Source organism: Marmota flaviventris, chromosome 10, assembly GCF_047511675.1.
Source record: "Marmota flaviventris isolate mMarFla1 chromosome 10, mMarFla1.hap1, whole genome shotgun sequence".
Taxonomy (NCBI): domain Eukaryota; kingdom Metazoa; phylum Chordata; class Mammalia; order Rodentia; family Sciuridae; genus Marmota; species Marmota flaviventris.
Genome location: NC_092507.1, coordinates 36,335,879 through 36,353,480, shown reverse-complemented (window position 1 = coordinate 36,353,480; position 17,602 = coordinate 36,335,879). Strand labels below are relative to the sequence as shown.

The 17,602-nt window shown below is 41.6% G+C and overlaps 1 pseudogene; it reads left to right on the top strand.

Moving 5' to 3' along the window:
• The first annotated feature begins 2,571 nt into the window (after nt 1–2,571).
• Nucleotides 2,572–14,028, top strand: LOC114094077 (cytochrome P450 4A11-like; annotated as a pseudogene).
• The last annotated feature ends 3,574 nt before the right edge of the window (nt 14,029–17,602 follow it).

Here is a 17,602-nt window from a genome sequence, read left to right as displayed (position 1 = left end):
CTTCAGTCAGGAAAAGCAGCAACCATTTAGGTTTCAAAGGAGAATGTCTAGAACATTCAGCCTTAGCAGATGAAAAAATGTAAGTGAAAAATGTAAAATGGTATCAGTATCAAACTCAACTTTATGAAAATTCTGAAAGTAAGAAGGACCTGGGGTAAACTTTGCACAGGAGTACCTGTTCCAAGCTGCCACCTCAGGATCCATGGCCTCTTCTCTAATTTCCCTGCACTTATAAACTGAAACAGAAAGCACCAAGAAATATTAAGTAATATTTTAAATATTTAAATATTTTAAATGTTAAGAAATATTTAAAAAGTGGCATCCAAGCCTGATGTGGTCTGAGGATGATGATCTAACCAGTACCAAGTTACTCACTCCCTCTTTCACTCATCAAATCAGTAAATATTAATTGGGCATCATCAGTAGATACAGTTCTCTGCCTCATGCTATGGGGAAAATTAGGAAACGCAATGTCTAGCAACCCTCCAGGAGTCTTTGGTTGGGGGTGTACATATACAAAAGCTTGGAAATAATATTTACTGGTAAGAAATCTTGACATGCCAAACTCAGTTCGACTAAACCATCAGCTCACACCACACACACAGCTCTGTATTCTGCTCTTGTCACTGTTTTGGTAAGCATTTCTCATATCCTGCTAAGTTCTCCAAAAGAATCGTTTCCATTGACTATAAGGATCTAGCCACAGGGTTGGCCCTGTGTATACCAAAAGGAGCTTCCCTGGGTTTCATTTGTGCCAATATGTGGAGTAGATCATCTTCATGTCTTCCTGCTACTTGGAAACAGTGGATAAAACATGGTGGACAAGAAATGCTCCCTGTGATGTTGGGACATGCCATAGAACTGCACCTCCAGCTAATCATTAATTCACATTAGTGGTCAACAGCAATGTTTCTGGGTCTAGATGGCCTGAGTTAGAATCTTGGCTATGCTTCAGACCAGCTGGTTGAACCTGAGCAAGCAGCTAAACCCTTTCTTCCTTAGGTTTCTCATCTATATTAAAGATGTTTTGCTTTAAAAAACTGTTTTGAGGGTAAAAGCAGGTAAAAGATTTGAGCATTGCCCTGAAAGAAAGCAGGTAAAGATTTGAGCATTGCCCTGAATATAGAGTACTCACTACTCTAAAGAAGATCCAGGAATGGAAATTAACCTCAGAATGAAGAAAAAGTTGAGAGAAATGTGGAGTAAATAGTTACATGCTCCTCTGCCCTTGGGTTCTGAGAGGACACAGGATCAGAGGAGAATGAGAAGAACTCTGGCCCCTTCTTGATTAATGAATCACCCGTCATGGTGTCTGGCAATGAAGGAGGTGGTGGAAAAAACCATGTGGATGAGTGAAGGGGTCAGGCCAGAAGGAAACTTGCAGCCCCAGGAGAGCCAGATTCCACAGAATTCTTTCTGAAGTATCTTTTGTGTTTTACTCTCTGAATTCTGCATGTTTGGTTTGATCTTGGAGAATTAAGTGAAGTGAGAGCGAGGATCTTCAAGATGAACAATCCCTTCTCTTATTCTCCATTGTGTATTGGAGACTGACCTTTCATAGATCACCCTCACCTCAGGTGGTCTCCTATTCCTTCCCCACATCCCATTCTTCTTAGTGTTTTCCTCACCTGGTGGACATTTCATTGCTCCACGGCAGCTTTATCCCATTTTCCTATACTGATGTCATTTTATACATTTACTCACAAGACAGCAAAGCTGAGAAATTTTCTTGAATTTGTTGAAAGATTGAAAGAATGAGCTGCACTCAAGGATAATTGAGAAAAGGATTAATAGCCACCTTACAAAGAAGACACTGAACTCAGAGAGGATAAGTTGCTGGCTACATAAGTAATTAGGCGGCTCTAGGGTTTCAGTGTCCTGAGTCCCACTCCAGTGCTCCATACAGAGCATGGTCACCCTGGATCATCAGAGCACAATGGACAGGGTGTGCCCAGGGAATATTTCTGGGGCCACTGGGACTCAGACATTGGAGTCCAACAATTGGGCTCAGATTTGGAGGCCAATAGGAAAGGATTCCAATCCCACCACCCACTTTCCCTGGACATTTTCCTCTGAATACCTCAATTTACCTCTTTGGATTAAAAAAATTTCATCACTAACATCATGGTAGTAGTTCATACAATCACACTTACTGAATGTTTAATGAACTAGCTATGAATTTTTTGAAGTCTGAGTTCATGTGTGTTCTTCAAGCAGTTCTGCCCCACTAACTAGAGTATTGCCTATTGCAAGTTAGTGCCCAACAAATATATGTAATCAATATGGAGAAGGGAAAATGGGTGTGTTCATGGCCATTGCCTTTGTCCGCTGATGAAGTTTTGACTTTACTGTTTCCCAAGGTGAAACTTTCAGGTTAATCAATTCTGTACTCTGAGATCAAGCCCTGCTCTCATACCTCACGCTCCTCCATGTGGGTCGGGCAGTCCTCTCAGACTTAGGCAGGGCTGGCTAGGTGCCTTTAGTGGCAGTGAGGGGAGAATGAGTAACCCAGAAGTTTCTGCAGCATAAGCATCTCTGCACGGGGCTCCAGTAAATTCCTTGGCAGCAAATATGGACTCCTCCAAGTGTCCAACCTGTTTGGCTTCCTTCTGCTGTTGTTCAATGCAGCCCAGTTCCTCCCGCGCAGGCAATGGCTGCTCAAAGCCCTCTAGCAGTTTCCATCCCCACCCTCTCATGGGTTCTTTGGCCACAAGGTAGGCAGTAATGGAAAGGGGAGTAGGAGGGAGGGAGGCCCTAGCCCAAAGAGTGGCCAGGTAGTCCACAGGACAAAGCCTATTGCATGCACTAGCCATCTGAGGACTCCCACATTACCTTTCACTCCTTCAAAAGAAGCCTGTCCTGCTGTTACCTCTGTTGATCACTCTATCACCATGCAGATCTGACATCTGTCCTGACAACCAGACATTGAAGAGGACTATTGTTTGTTTTTCCTGAGTCTTCTCCATTCAATGCTAAGCCCACCTAGACCCCTCCACTTCAGAACCAGCCTTCTACATGCTTCCCTGCTCCAGTCACTGAATGTGATACTCTGTCTGGTCCTGAGTTTGCTCTGAAACACAGATATCAGTGTGATGGAGTCACTACCCTGAGGAGACCATGCTGGGTGGCAACAAGAGACATGAGTATCAGGATGTGTCAGGACACAGTAAATCAGCTACCTCTACTCAGGTGGAGGGACCAAATGTCTAGATTTGTCCCAAACTGAGGATGTTTACGGAATGTGTGTCATGGTATCAGAGAGGGAAATAGCAGCACATTTTCTGCCACTGAGGGTGACTGATTTAGAGTCACTCCATAAACAAAATGTTTGGCTCGTTGTCAAAAAACCTTACACTATGAGGTCTTTGAGGTTGGGCACACCAATACTTTCTTGTACCTCAGTGCCCATAGCAGAGCCTGGCACCTTGTATAGAGTCAGAGGAAGGAGGGAAAGGAACAGCCTGAGGGCATGGAGGGAGGGGGTCAACTTCCTGCACTTCCAGCCCAGAGGTGGGGCACAGAGCAGGTTAAGGGGCAGTGGGAAGGGAGCTCTGCAAAGGATTGTGTTTTGAACACACTTAAAAGGAGGTGGGGGATGTGAAGCTCATGCAGAGAGCTGAGGCTCTGAACCCCACAGCTCTGCTGAGGCACACAGCTCTATTCTCCAGGGCCACAGGATCCAGCTTAGGGAAAGTTCTGGGAGACAGCAAAAGTTTGGTTCTAGAAAAACACAGACAGGTTCTAGAAATAGTCCAAATCCCTCAGTTCTGCTGAAAGGTCCAGAAATATGGACCCTGTGGATATGCTGCCCTTCACTGCAAGTCCCTAAACCAGAAATAAATGATGGTTTTTAAAGATGTGTCTTTCCCCTGATATCAGATCCCAAAGGATCAGAAAGAGCAACACATTCTGACATGGGTTAATGAGTCCCCAAGTTGCTGCTCACTGTGACTATGGTGCAGCAAAGGGCACTTCCTTGTCTATAACCCTGACTACATGAAGGTGATTCTGGGACGAGTGAAACTCCATCTCAGAACTTTTAGTTCTTCTCTTCTAAGAACATGCCCTCTGACTGTGAAAGTTCAGGAAAAAAAGGCAATTCATTAATAAATGTCTAAATAAACTAGTGTGCTGTTCCCTTCGCATATGGGCATCAGCACTTACTTCATAGAGGACATTTACAACAGCTTGTGGGTCTGATTTTTTTTTCTTTTTGGTCTTTTCTCCCCCTCTCTCTTATCTATACTCAGTGGAGGAGATCTGTTAGGTACACTGGCCTGTATCCATGGAGGTGATCCGTTAGATATATTAGCCTGTATCTGAAAAGCAAATTTCATATCCAGTGACTTTTATTTGAAACCTCTAATTTCTCCCTGTTTAGGTAATGGGCTAACTAAGCCACCACTCATTGTGAAAACACACCAAGGCTCAGTCATATTCTTTGGCGTTGAGAATGTGGCCTATGTTCCTTGCCACCTCCTCACTGCAGTCTTGCTATTCCAGGAGCCTGTCTTTCTGAGCCCTTTGACTGTCCCAGAAGAGACAGAATGGGATGGGAGACTGTGGGAGATGACATAGGACAAAATGCCAACTGACAGTCATCAGGCACTCATGACATTCCATGGCCTCAACCACAGTGGCCCTGGGTCTTCATTATTTGTCTCCTTCTTGCAACTAATCCCATTACTTACTTTTCAGGTCCAAAAGCTCATAGTATGTACAGACTGTGGCTCCCTGGATTGGTATGTACATCTGAAAGTAGGCACTCTGAAATTAGGGTTGGCAAAATCTTTCTCTGGGGGCTGGGGTGGTGGCTCAGTGGTAGAGTGCTTGCCTACCATGTGTGAGGCACTAGGTTCAATTCTCAGCACCACATATAAATAAATAAAATAAAGGTCCATTGACAATTAAAAAATATTTTTTTAAAAAAAATCTCTCTCTGACTCACAGAGAACAAGATTTGATGGGTCACTACTGTGACTGCCCCTAAATGAAGGCTCATTTCCTACCTTCTATCTAGAACCCCACCCCTTCTGCAAGCTGTTGTGAGCCCTCCTGAGGCTCATTCCTTCCACCTCTCCTTCTAGATACCTCCAAACAGTCTCAGCCTGACATGGACTTGGGTACCTCTTTCTCCTGCCCACAAATCCTTTCTACATCTCCTTTGCAGCTGTCACAATCATATCCGATATACCAGCCCAACTGGGAAATCCATATTCCTGAAAAGAGCCAGTCATTACTGTCTTTGTCCAAAGACGTTCTGCCCTCTAGGTTCTCTCCCCCAAGAGTTCCACTACTTGTCTGTCTTAAATTGTGCCCACTTTCCATCTCTCATTGCTTATGTACACAACCATGCATGACCCAGGGTACAGTTTGCTCCTGTTGAATAGGCAGATGTGGTTCCAGCACCGGCAGATGTTGACCCCAGCCTTCCACTATGACATCCTGAAGCCCTACGTGGGAATCATGGCTGACTCTGTCAGAGTGATGCTGGAGAGTCTCTCTCTCTTTCATTTCACTGTGTTAGTCAGTTTTTTTTCTTTTTTCTACTGCAACTAGCAGACCCAACCAGCACAATTATAGAGATGGAAAAGTTTATTTAGGGGCTCACAATTTCAGAGGTCTCAGTACATAGACATCAGGCTCCATTCCTTGGAGCTAAAGGTGAGACAGGACATCATGGGAAGAGTGTGCCAGAGGGAAGCAGCTCACATGATGATCAGAAAGTAGAGGCTTCACTCTCTACATACAAAGTATACATACCCCAAAGCCCCAAAGCCATACCCCGATGACTCATCTCCTTCAGTCATATCCTACCTGCCTTCAGTTTCCTCTCAGTTAAACCCTCAGGGGATTAATTCATTGACTGGTTAAGACTTTCATCATCCAATCATTACTCCTCTGAACCTTCTTGCATTGTCTTACATGTGAGCTTTTGGGGGACACCTTATATCCAAACCATAATACTCACTCAAGGCTCACATTCAGTTCCCACTCTCTAACAGCTATCAGAAATAGTCACATGGAATAACAATCTCAGGCCATTACTGGAAGAATCCGTTCCTCAAATGTAGATGGGACAGAGTCGACCAAGGCATCAGAATAGAGTCACACACTGCTTATGGTCCAGGCATCATTATGAATACAGGACCCACCTCCCATTTTCCAAGTTGTCAGCACAGTAGACTTGGGGAATAGTTGAATAGGCCAGGCAGCAGGAGTATCTGACCCTGAGTGGCCTAGGCAATGGCATCTTCATAGGAGGTGCACCTCCCAATATATAATTCATTCAGGGTGAAGTCCAGGGCTTCTACATGGACTTGAGTGACCCATGTATTGATATGGACACCAGATCCAAATCTCACAGTAAAAGTGCCATCATCTCATCAGAACTTAAATTGATGACCTTACAGCACTCAACTTTTCATGAGGGATAATGAATTGATGTGTTTTAACTCTGTGACTAATGTACCCTGTATGCTCATTTTGCTTGACAGCATCTTGTCCTCATATTTTGTACTCTACCAGTTTTTCAAGTCTAGCTCATGTGTTAGAAACCTGAAAGGTGGCCCAGCAGCTTTTTCATAAACTGAATTGTCATAACTGATTCCCTAAAATTCTAAATTTAAGAAGTTATTAGGTAAAAATATTTAATTTTATAATAAAAATTTCTGAGTAATAGCCATCAGAATACAAACATTTGCTTCCTGTTCTTAATTTGCCAAAATGCATGTGACCCACAGGCCTCATGGAGGAACCAAGAAGGGCAGTGTTTCTCCCCTCCTCAGGACAAATGGGAGCAGCTTATTGGGCAGAACTCCACTCCGGAGATCTTTGAGCATGTCTCCCTAATGGCCCTGGAAACCATTATGAAGTGTGCCTTGGAGAGGTCAGTGCCAAACATTCAATGATGAGGTCATTATTCTTAATAACTGATGTATTTTACCCGAGAGGTGGGTGGAGCATCTTGGATGCTCATTAGTACACAAAGAAATTCTAACTCTGGTCCCAGGCCAAACTCTAATTCCTGACCAGACCCAACCATGCCAAGATGCAGATGCCTCTCACAGGGTAGAAGCCTGGTTGCTCATGCTATCTTCTTAAGGCCCAATGCTCACAAGAAATGTAACACAGACATAAAATGTACCTCAGGGTTGATATCCCCATCACCAAGGGAGTCTCTACATAGAACCACTATACTTCTAGCTTATGTGTTTTCATAGCTCAGTCTGTTCTGCAATCTCCCCATCAGGAATTCCCTTCCTACATTCAGACTATTGCAGATCTGAACTACATTGTTTTTTTTTCTTGTGTGAGGAATGTCTTCCACCAGAATGACACTGACCTCTGATGATCACTTGTTCCACCATGCCTGCCAGCTTGCTTATGACCATACAGGTTTTGTCTCTAATCCTGTTTCCCTTCCTATACCAGGCTCAATCTAAAAGATAGGGCCATGGCCCCCTGAGACAGAGGCAGGGCACCTGCTAACAATGGAAAGAAACTAGAACACCCTCATGCTGGACACTATCTTACTGCAAGTGTTAGGAGCTGAGATGTTAGTGTGTCAGGTACAGCACAATACCAGTATCATCACATTAGCAGTGTTGAATGAGACCCATCCCACCAGCATTCAACAGGGACTCCAGTGACCAGACTCCCACACACCCTCTCACCTGTGCATCCTGAGCTCTACAGGGCACCCAGATTGTCACAGGGGTACAATGGCTTATTATGGGTTGCTGTAGCTGTGTGTTCTGCCTGGTAACTCCTGTCCTGGGACAGATCAAGTGATCAGGCAGAGGAAGACTCAACTGAGGGATGAGGGAGAGCTGGAGAAGATCAAGAAGAAGAGGCACTTGGATTTCCTGGACATTCTCCTGTTTGCCAAAGTAAATGTGTGGGAAAGAAACTTGGGGCTTTGCCCAGGAGCAGATGGAGGGACAAACCCTGCTCTCTCATCCATGGCCTCCCCAGATGGAGAATGGGAGCAGCCTGTCTGATAAGGACCTTCGTGCCGAGGTGGACACCTTCATGTTTGAGGGCCATGACACCACAGCCAGTGCTATCTCCTGGATCTTCTATGCTCTGGCTGCACACCCTGAGCATCAGAAGAAGTGCAGGGAGGAGGTCCAGAGCCTCCTGGGGGACGGAGCCTCCATCACCTGGTGAGTGAGAGCTCAAGAGGTGGGAGAGCCCTGCCTCTGGTAGGGACAAGGTGCTGGTCTTCCTGGGGCCCTGCCTGCCCCTCAGGATGGGCTTCACTTCTGGGACCACCTGGACCAGATGCCCTACACCACCATGTGCATCAAGGAGGCCCTGAGGCTCTATCCACCAGTACCAAATGTGAGCAGAGATCTCAGTAAACCTATGACTTTCCCTGATGGACGCTCCTTACCCAAAGGTATGACCTTTCTATACTTACCTAATCACTTCCCAGGGAAATGGCAGTTCAGAAATTCACCTGTTTTAGCTTTTATGAACTTCTCTCAGTCTCCCTTTCCTCCTCTATAGAAAGGAGAGTTACTCTGAAATTTAGATGAGTCTTATGAAATGCTGGACATGGGGCTTGAAATCAGAAAAAAATCTCAATTTAAAAAATGCCAACTTCTAGATTAAATGTCAGCCTCCAAATATTATCCTTGTGATTATTAATACTTGAGAAGAGCTGGGTAGAGAGAGAGAATCATACAGAGTTTTAGAGGTGTGTTTGTGTATGCGTATTGGCATATGCATGTTTTTAATGTCAATTCAATGAAGGGGATCTTGAAGACCCACATTACAGGTCAGAAGTTGTTCAGAATCTAAAGAACATTCAGGGTAATAGAGGATAGAAGCTGTATTCTACCCTGTGAGGAAGCCACCCATTGGCTCACCCAGCATTGAGTCTGATCCTTGCTCTGCCACATGCCAGCAGTGTGAATGTGGAAAAGATAATCAACCTCACTGAAACCCCAGTATGTCTTATGAAAATGGGTGTAGACCAGTGTATTCTGTAGGGTGCTCATGAGGGTTGGGTGAGATCATGTCTACTCTCCACTGTTTCATGGAAGGTATTGGATGGCTGTGTGTTATCACTTCATTTAGTGTAAGCAGTGAGTCTTCCATATTTTCTTGCTCTCATTCCTAGGCTCACAGTTTTCTGTTTCTCACCTTCGCTCAGGTGCTTTACCATGGCAACACTACCTTCATGCACTAAAATCATCCTGCTCAAAATGATGGCTCCTGGGACCCAGGAAACTAGTTCATGCATGTTTCCTGGTGTTTGAGGGACCCGAGCTCTAGCCCACTGTCATAATTTTTCTTTCCTCTTAACTGTCCCACAGTGATTATGGTCACACTCTCCATTTATTGTCTTCACAACAACCTGTAGGTGTGGCCAAACCCAGAGGTATGAGTCCCTGTGGGGAGGGAAGGGGAACATCTCTCAGGACCAACACCTCCTCCTGTTTCCCCCTCTGCAGATCCTGTTCCCCTACGGCTGGCAGGCGGGGGGCTTAAGCCTGACTTTTCCTGGCCCTGCTGCTCTCTCTGTAGGTGTTTGATCCTTCTCGATTTGCACCTGGAACTTCTCGACACAGCCACTCCTTCTTGCCCTTTTCAGGAGGATCAAGGTGAGATGTCCTCTGAGTAGCAATAGGGTGTGGAGAAAAGGGAATCTCTGTCACACACTCAATATTTGTGATCCCCTAGTTTTCTATGTGGCTTCTTCATGGAGGCCCTTGTTTGTTGGTTTTTGTGGGTAGAAGGTGTTGTGCGTCTGTGTCTGTGCCCCAAAGACAGGACACACTGTGGAGTGTTTGACCCACTGCACCTTTTCAGTAGCCAGTCTTTGGTGAATAAAACACCAAAATATATGGAAGTTTGAAACACAAGTATCATCATTTCTTGGTCTTTATTCATTTTGGAGTATGAATTTTTAGATTTTTGTACACAAACTACCCTTCAGGTGTTTTTCTCAATTCTCAGGTGTTTTAAGAGGTGGATTCCTCTTTCTTCCACATTTTCAATGAACTCATCACCTTTTGTACTTAATTCCTCAGTGGCCACTGTGATGAATCTTGAAATGTTTTCATATATTTAAAATTACTCCTTGTTGTTCTTACTGTAAAGCTGTCCGTGTAGAGTTTGCAGCCTGTTGTACAGGGGTGGATACCAGTGAGTGTGATTTCATGCAATTTTGGCTTCTGCCCTCCGATTTTTGGTCTCATTTTAACATTCACAATGGGTGTCCATATTCCCAGTCTGCAAAATTCTGTATTTGGAGAGAGATCTCTACCCATAGTTCCATGGTATAGGATGAAGAAGCTAAATGCCTCAGAGAAAATTCACTATTAAGTTGACACAGGGCACACACTGTCTTATACACTCACAAACTCACCTGAAGTAGCTGTGGAGCTGGAGAGCCCCACACCATAGGGGCTGCTGTGAAAGCCCAGCAAGGCTACAGGAATTGGCCTGTGAAATACACATTGACATAAACCTACTAAATGATTAGTAGGAAGGTTTTTCTGAGTCAAAAAATCTGTGAATTTTACAATGCTAAGTCAACTTTAACACACTGGCATTAAATAAAATTATCCATGGAGAAATCATATTTTTCAGATTAAATTTATCCTGGAATTGATATCTTCCATTAGATACTAGCTACAAATCTTGGCACTGACATTGTAGGGCAGGACAATATTAAGTAGCTCAATCTTTAGGTAGAAAAGCTTACATTCTGTGTTCCATTGCATTTCATTTTATTTTTGTAGTTCAACATATCTAAGTCAAATACAAAAGTATTAAAAAAATATGTTTCTCTGTGCCAAGTCCTGTGCTCTGAGGCAAGTTGCTGATCTTGATTCAGTGAGAACTGAAAGGTGTTTTTCAGAATCAGACACCTACGAGTAAGACAGACATCTTTCTTTTCTTCATTTTTTCACTCTCTCCTCACTCATTGAACAACTGATGCAATGTTCTATGTCCCTGGCCCTACATTGTGGTGGCTACTTGAATAAAACACTGCTAGTAGCTTGGGGGTTTGGAAGAGAGAGGGAAAGCCATCAGTGGGTTGAGAGTCAGCTGGCCATTGTCCTGAGCCTTGAGAATGTTTAGGTAGAGGTAGAGGGAGGACATCCTCAGCAACCTCAAGAATATGAGCAGAAGCAGGAAGTGGGGCTGGACAGGTGAGAGGTGGGTGAGGCAGTAGCCCACAGAGGGTGTACAGGGAGGTGAGGCCTTGGATACTGCCCTTACTGGTGGAGGGCATGGGAGTAAGGAGGGAGGGGAGTCAGGGAGACCAGTGAAGCCAGGAAGAAGAGACTGAAGATGGCAAGAGGGATATTTCTGGAGTAGAAACCTAGAGATGCTGGTGGACCAAGGGTGTGAGGGGAGGCTGGAGCCTGACCACTGGGTGGGAGGCAGCTGGGGCCATAGCTTACAGATCCCCAGCACAATGTCCTAATCAGGAGATGACCCTGACATCTGATTCTGCCATTAGAATACTTTGTTGCTGTAGATGTGATCCCAGGGAGTGTGGTCCACACATTCCCATGTGACCCAGACCAATTATAGCCACATCAATGAGTCAGAAACCGTTACTAGAGAGACTAAACTAGCCAATGATTATTCTTTTTTTTTTTTATTGGTTGTTGAAAACATTACAATGCTCTTGACATATCATATTTCATACATTTGAATCAAGTGGGTTATGAGCTCCCATTTTTACCACGTATACAGATTGCAGATTCACATTAGTTATACATCCACGTTTATACATACTGCCATACCAATGTCTGTTGTATTTTGCTGCCTTTCCTCCCCTTCCTATACCCCCTCCCCTCCCCTCCCCTCCCATCTTCTCTCTCTACCCCTCTACTATAATTCATTTCTCTCTCTTGTTTTTTTCCCTTTCCCCTCACATCCTCTTATATGTGATTTTGTATAACAATGAGGGTCTCCTTCCATTTCCATGCAATTCCCCTTCTCTCTCCCTTTCCCTTCCACCTCTTGTCCCTGTTTAATGGTAATCTTCTTCTCATGCTCTTCCTCCCTGTTCTGTTTTGAGTTGCTCTCCTTATATCAAAGAAGACATTCGGCATTTGTTTTTTTAGGGATTGGCTAGCTTCACTTAGCATAATCTGCTCTAATGCCATCCATTTCCCTGCAAATTCTGTGATTTTGTTATTTTTTAGTGCTGAGTAATATTCTATTGTGTATCAATGCCACATTTTTTTATCCATTCATCTATTGAAGGGCATCTAGGTTGGTTCCACAGACTAGCTATTGTGAATTGTGCTGCTATGAATATCGATGTAGCTGTATCCCTATAGTATGCTCTTTTTAGGTCTTTTGGGAATAGTGCAAGAAGGGGAATAGCTGGGTCGAATGGTGGTTCCATTCCCAGCTTTCCAAGGAATCTCCATACTGCTTTCCAGATTGGCTACACCAATTTGCAGTCGCACCAGCAATGTATAAGTGTACCCTTTTCCCCACATCCTCACCAGCACTTGTTGTTGTTTGACTTCATAATGGCTGCAATTCTTACTGGAGTGAGATGGTACCTTAGCATGGTTTTAATTTGCATTTCTCTGATTGCTAGAGATGGTGAGCATTTTTTCGTGTATTTGTTGATTAATTGTATATCCTTCTCTGAGAAGTGTCTGTTCAGGTCCTTTGCCCATTTGTTGATTGGGTTAATTGTTTTCTTATTGTTTAATTTTTTTGAGTTCTTTGTATACTCTGGATGTTAGGGCTCTATCTGAAGTGTGAGGAGTAAAAATTTGTTCCCAGGATGTAGGCTCCCTATTTACCTCTCGTATTGTTTCTCTTGCTGAGAAAAAACTTTTTAGTTTGTGTATGTCCCATTTGTTGATTCTTGATTTTAACTCTTGTGCTATGGGTGTCCTATTAAGGAATTTGGAGCCCGAACCCACGAGATGGAGATTAGAGCCAACTTTTTCTTCTATCAGACGCAGAGTTTCTGGTTTGATACAAGCTCCTTGATCCATTTTGAGTTAACTTTTGTGCATGGCGAGAGAAAGGGATTCAGATTCATTATGTTGCATATGGATTTCTAGTTTTCCCAGCACCATTTGTTGAAGATGCTATCCTTTCTCCATTGCATGCTTTTAGCACCTTTGTCAAATATAAGGTAGTTGTAATTTTGTGGATTGGTCTCTGTGTCCTCTATTCTGTACCATTGGTCCACCCGCCTGTTTTGGTACCAGTACCATGCTGTTTTTGTTACTATTGCTCTGTAGTATAGTTTAAAGTCTGGTATCGCTATACAGCCTATTTCACTCTTCCTGCTTAGAATTGCTTTTGCTATTCTGGGTCTTTTATTTTTCCAGATGAATTTCATGGTTGCTTTATCTATTTCTACAAGAAATGCCGTTGGGATTTTGATTGGCATTGCATTAAACCTATAGAGTACTTTTGGTAATATCGCCATTTTGATGATGTTAGTTTTGCCTATCTATGAACAGTGTATATTTTTCCATCTTCTAAGATCTTCTTCTATTTCTCTCTTTAGGGTTCTGTAGTTTCATGATTATTCTTAAAATGAAAAGTGTAACTAGACCTGATTGTATAGTGTGCTAGCCTTATCTTAGCAGAGATTTCATGTCTATAAATGTAGAAGCAGAATAATAGCTTCCCATGGAAGAGTGGGGGCCTTGTCAAAGGGCAGGAGAGTGTGAATCCAGGCTAGAAGCAGAGCTATATGCCACCACTAATTAAAGGAGGTTTCTGAATACTTCGTTCTTATCAGGAGCTCAGGGCTCAAAGCCTCCCCAGCTCAGAGTGGGGCCTGAGACCACTTTCTTCATCCCTGCCTGGTTCAGGAACTGCATTGGGAAACAATTTGTCATGAATGAGCTGAAAATGGCCGTGGCCCTGACTCTACTTCATTTTGAGCTACTGCCAAATCCCATCAGGATTCCTGTACCCATGGCACTCGCTGTGATGAAGTCCAAGAATGGAATCCACCTGCATCTCAGGAAGCTCCAATAATTCTGGTGGAAGAGAGGACATGTCTGCGGGCCAGCTGCTTGACATTTTGTGTTTCTGTCACCTGTTCTAGTATACCTTCCATTACCCCCAAACTGCTTTCAATCTTTCCACCTGCCCTCCTTCCCACCTGCCTGCTCTAAGAAGAATCTACAGAGGTCAGGCTGAACATGAAGTGCCTGGTCCAAGGATGAAGCAAGGAGAGTGAGATGGGAGTGTCCTGGACAGGCTGAATGGCAGTCTTCTGGCATCAAGTGGGACAGGAGGGCTCATGCTGGCCATGCTCAGAGAGCAGGGGACAAAGGGGAGCTAACTGCCATTATGACACTCAGTCCTGTGGAAGCAAAGGAGGAGCTGCATATGAGGGCAAGTGTCAATGTGTGAGTCCCAGAAGTGGAGACCTGACCCTGACCCAAGAGCAGGAGAAGGTGGGCAAGAGGGAGAAATATGAATGTCCACATGTAATGAGTGACTTGGGTTCCTACCTCTTCCATACACATAAAATAACCAAAATGGATTGGAGAGTTAAGAGAGCCCACCAGAAAGGAAAAAAAAAATGTTTTCAAAACAAGTGACCACATATATATGTAATGTATATGTATATATGTTTTCTTTATATTCTATATATATATGGATATATATTCTTTATGTATAAAGAATTCAATTATTCAACAACAAAAATACAACCATCTTATGCAAAAATAGGCACAAAACTTCAGCTGACTCCTCCCTAAAGGACATGAACATATATTCAACATTATTAGTTGTTAGACTAATGATCCAATCAAACCCACGATGAGATACTCCTTAGGGTGTCTTAAATTATTTTTGAAGGAAAACAAGAAATGTTGGAGATAATGTGGTCAAATTGGAACTTTTATGCATTATAGGTGAAGGTAAGTTGTTATAGTCAATTAGGATAATAAGGGGATGGTTCCTCATAAAACTAGAAATAGTATTAGTATAGGATCCAACCATTCCACTACCATGTGCTTATCCCAAACATCTGAAAACTGGTACCTGAACAGATGTATTTATTTTCATTTCAGCATCATTTGTAAGAGATATTAGAACACACCCAGTTGTCCATCAACAAATGAATGTATATCCAAAAATGTGGGCTATACATATAGTCAAATATTATTCCATTATAGAAAGCAATTTGGAATTGCCATTTGGGATTGTAAATTGGTGCAACTACTCTGGAAAGTAAAATGGAGAAATCTGAATGTCCACATGTAACAAGCAACTTGGGTTCCTACCTCTTCCCTATACATAAAATGACCAAAATGGATTGGAAAGTTAAGAGAGCCACAGAATGGCAGAAAATGTTTTCAAATTAAGTGACTACATATATATGTAACATGTATATTCTTTATATTCAATATATATTTTTGCATAGAAACAGAACTAGAAAAAGTAGATTAGAGATTATGAAGAATTGGAAAAGGGGTAATGGGGGTATTGTTTCATGGTTACAATATTTCTGTTTGAGATGATGAAAAGGTTTTGAAATAGTGGTGATGGCTACAAAACATGATGTAATTAGTGCCTGTAAATTATAGAATTGGAATTGATCAAATTGTCCAATTTATGTTCTATATACTTTACTTTTAGCTTGTTTATGATGGAAAGTTTTTACTTCATCTTCAATTCTGAAGCTTAATTTTTCTGGGTATATTATTCTTGGTTGTCATCCTTTACATACACATACATATTATATATGCGTATATATAATATATACATAAAGGATTAATAATATATATAAAAGCTAGAAGTTTTTTGGAATATATATTATTCCAAGCCCTTCTAGCTTTTATGGTTGAGAAATCAGCTAAAATCCAGATTGGTTTACCTCTAAATATGAACAAGTCATTTTTCTCTTGCTTTAAGAATTCTATCCTTATTCTGTATGTTAGGCATTTTCATAATAATGTATCTTGGAGTGGATTTGTCGTGACTTTATATTTGGAAACTTATATGTCTCCTGTATTTGAATTTTCATTTTTTTCCCTAAGATTTGAAAATTTTTCTAATATTTTTAATGCAATGTATGGTGCATTTCTTTAGTTTGTATTTCAGAGCTTTCATATAAAATAAATCAAATAAAATGAATATTTATTTATTTATTATTAAAGCATTATTGTTGTACATAGTTCATCTCAAAAACTCATACATTCATGGAAATCAATTTCAGTTCATGATTCCTTTCCCCCATCCTCCTTCCCCTCTCCCATTGTCCTTTCTCTAATCTACCAAACTTTCTTTCTCTCATCTATTAATTTGTATTTGATTGGTTCTTTATGTAATCTTAGCCTTCCTTTCCCCTTTCCTTTATTTTACTAGTTTCCATGTATGAGACAAAACACTTGGTCTTTGAGTTTCTGAGTTGGACTAATTTCACTTAATATGATATCCTCCATTTCTATCCATTTACCAGCAAATGCCATGACTGCATTCTTTTTAATAGCTGAGTAAAACACCATTTTATATATATATATATATATATATATATATATATATATATATATATATACATATACATATATATATCTTATAAAGTTATATAATATATGTGACATATATAACTATATATATTGTTATATATGTTATATATTGTTATATATAATTTAGCTATTGAGCTGCCATAAATATTAATGTGGCTGTGTCACCGTAGGATGTTGATTTTAGATATTTTGGGGAAAATACCCAGGAGTGAAGTAGCTGGGTCGAATGATGGTTACCATTCCTAATGATTTGAGAAATATACAGACTGCTTTCCAGAGTGATTGTACTAGTCTGCAGTCCCACCAACAATGTACAAGTGTTTCTTTCTCCACACAACTTTGCCAGCTTTTATTGTTGTTCATGTTCTTGATCATTGCCATTCTGACTAAAGTGAGATTAAATTTTAGTGTAGTTTTGATTTGTATTTCTCTGATTTCTAGAAATATTGAACATTTTTTCACATATTTATTGGTCTTTTGTATTTCTTATTTTGAGAAGTTTCTGTTTAATTATTTTGCCCACTTATTGTTTGGGTTATTTGAGGGGTTTTTTTGGTGCTAAGATTTTTGAGTTCTTTGTATATTCTGGATATTAATCCCCTATCAGAGGAGTAACTGGCCAATATTTTCTCCCATTCTGTAGGCTTTCTTTTCACATTCTTGATCATTTCTTAATTGTGCAGAAGCTTTCTGGTTTAATGGCATCCCACTTATTGATTCTTGGTTTTATTTCTCTAGTTTTGGGGTTTTCTTATTAGTTGTTCAAAACATTACAAAGCTCTTGACATATCATATTTCTTACATTTGATTCAAGTGGGTTATGAACTCCCATTTTTCCCCCGTATACAGATTGCAGAATCACATTGGTTACACATACACATTTTTACATACTGCCATACTAGTGTCTGTTGTATTCTGCTGTCTTTCCTGACAAAATAACATATTTTGGGGTTTTGTTAATAAAATCAGTGTCAACACTTATATGATAGAATGTTAATTCTATTTTCTTCTAGAAGTTGTGTGGTTAGTGGCCTAGTTTCTAGTTGATCCATTTTGATTTGAGTTTTGGACAGGATGAAAGATAGGGATCTAGTTTCATT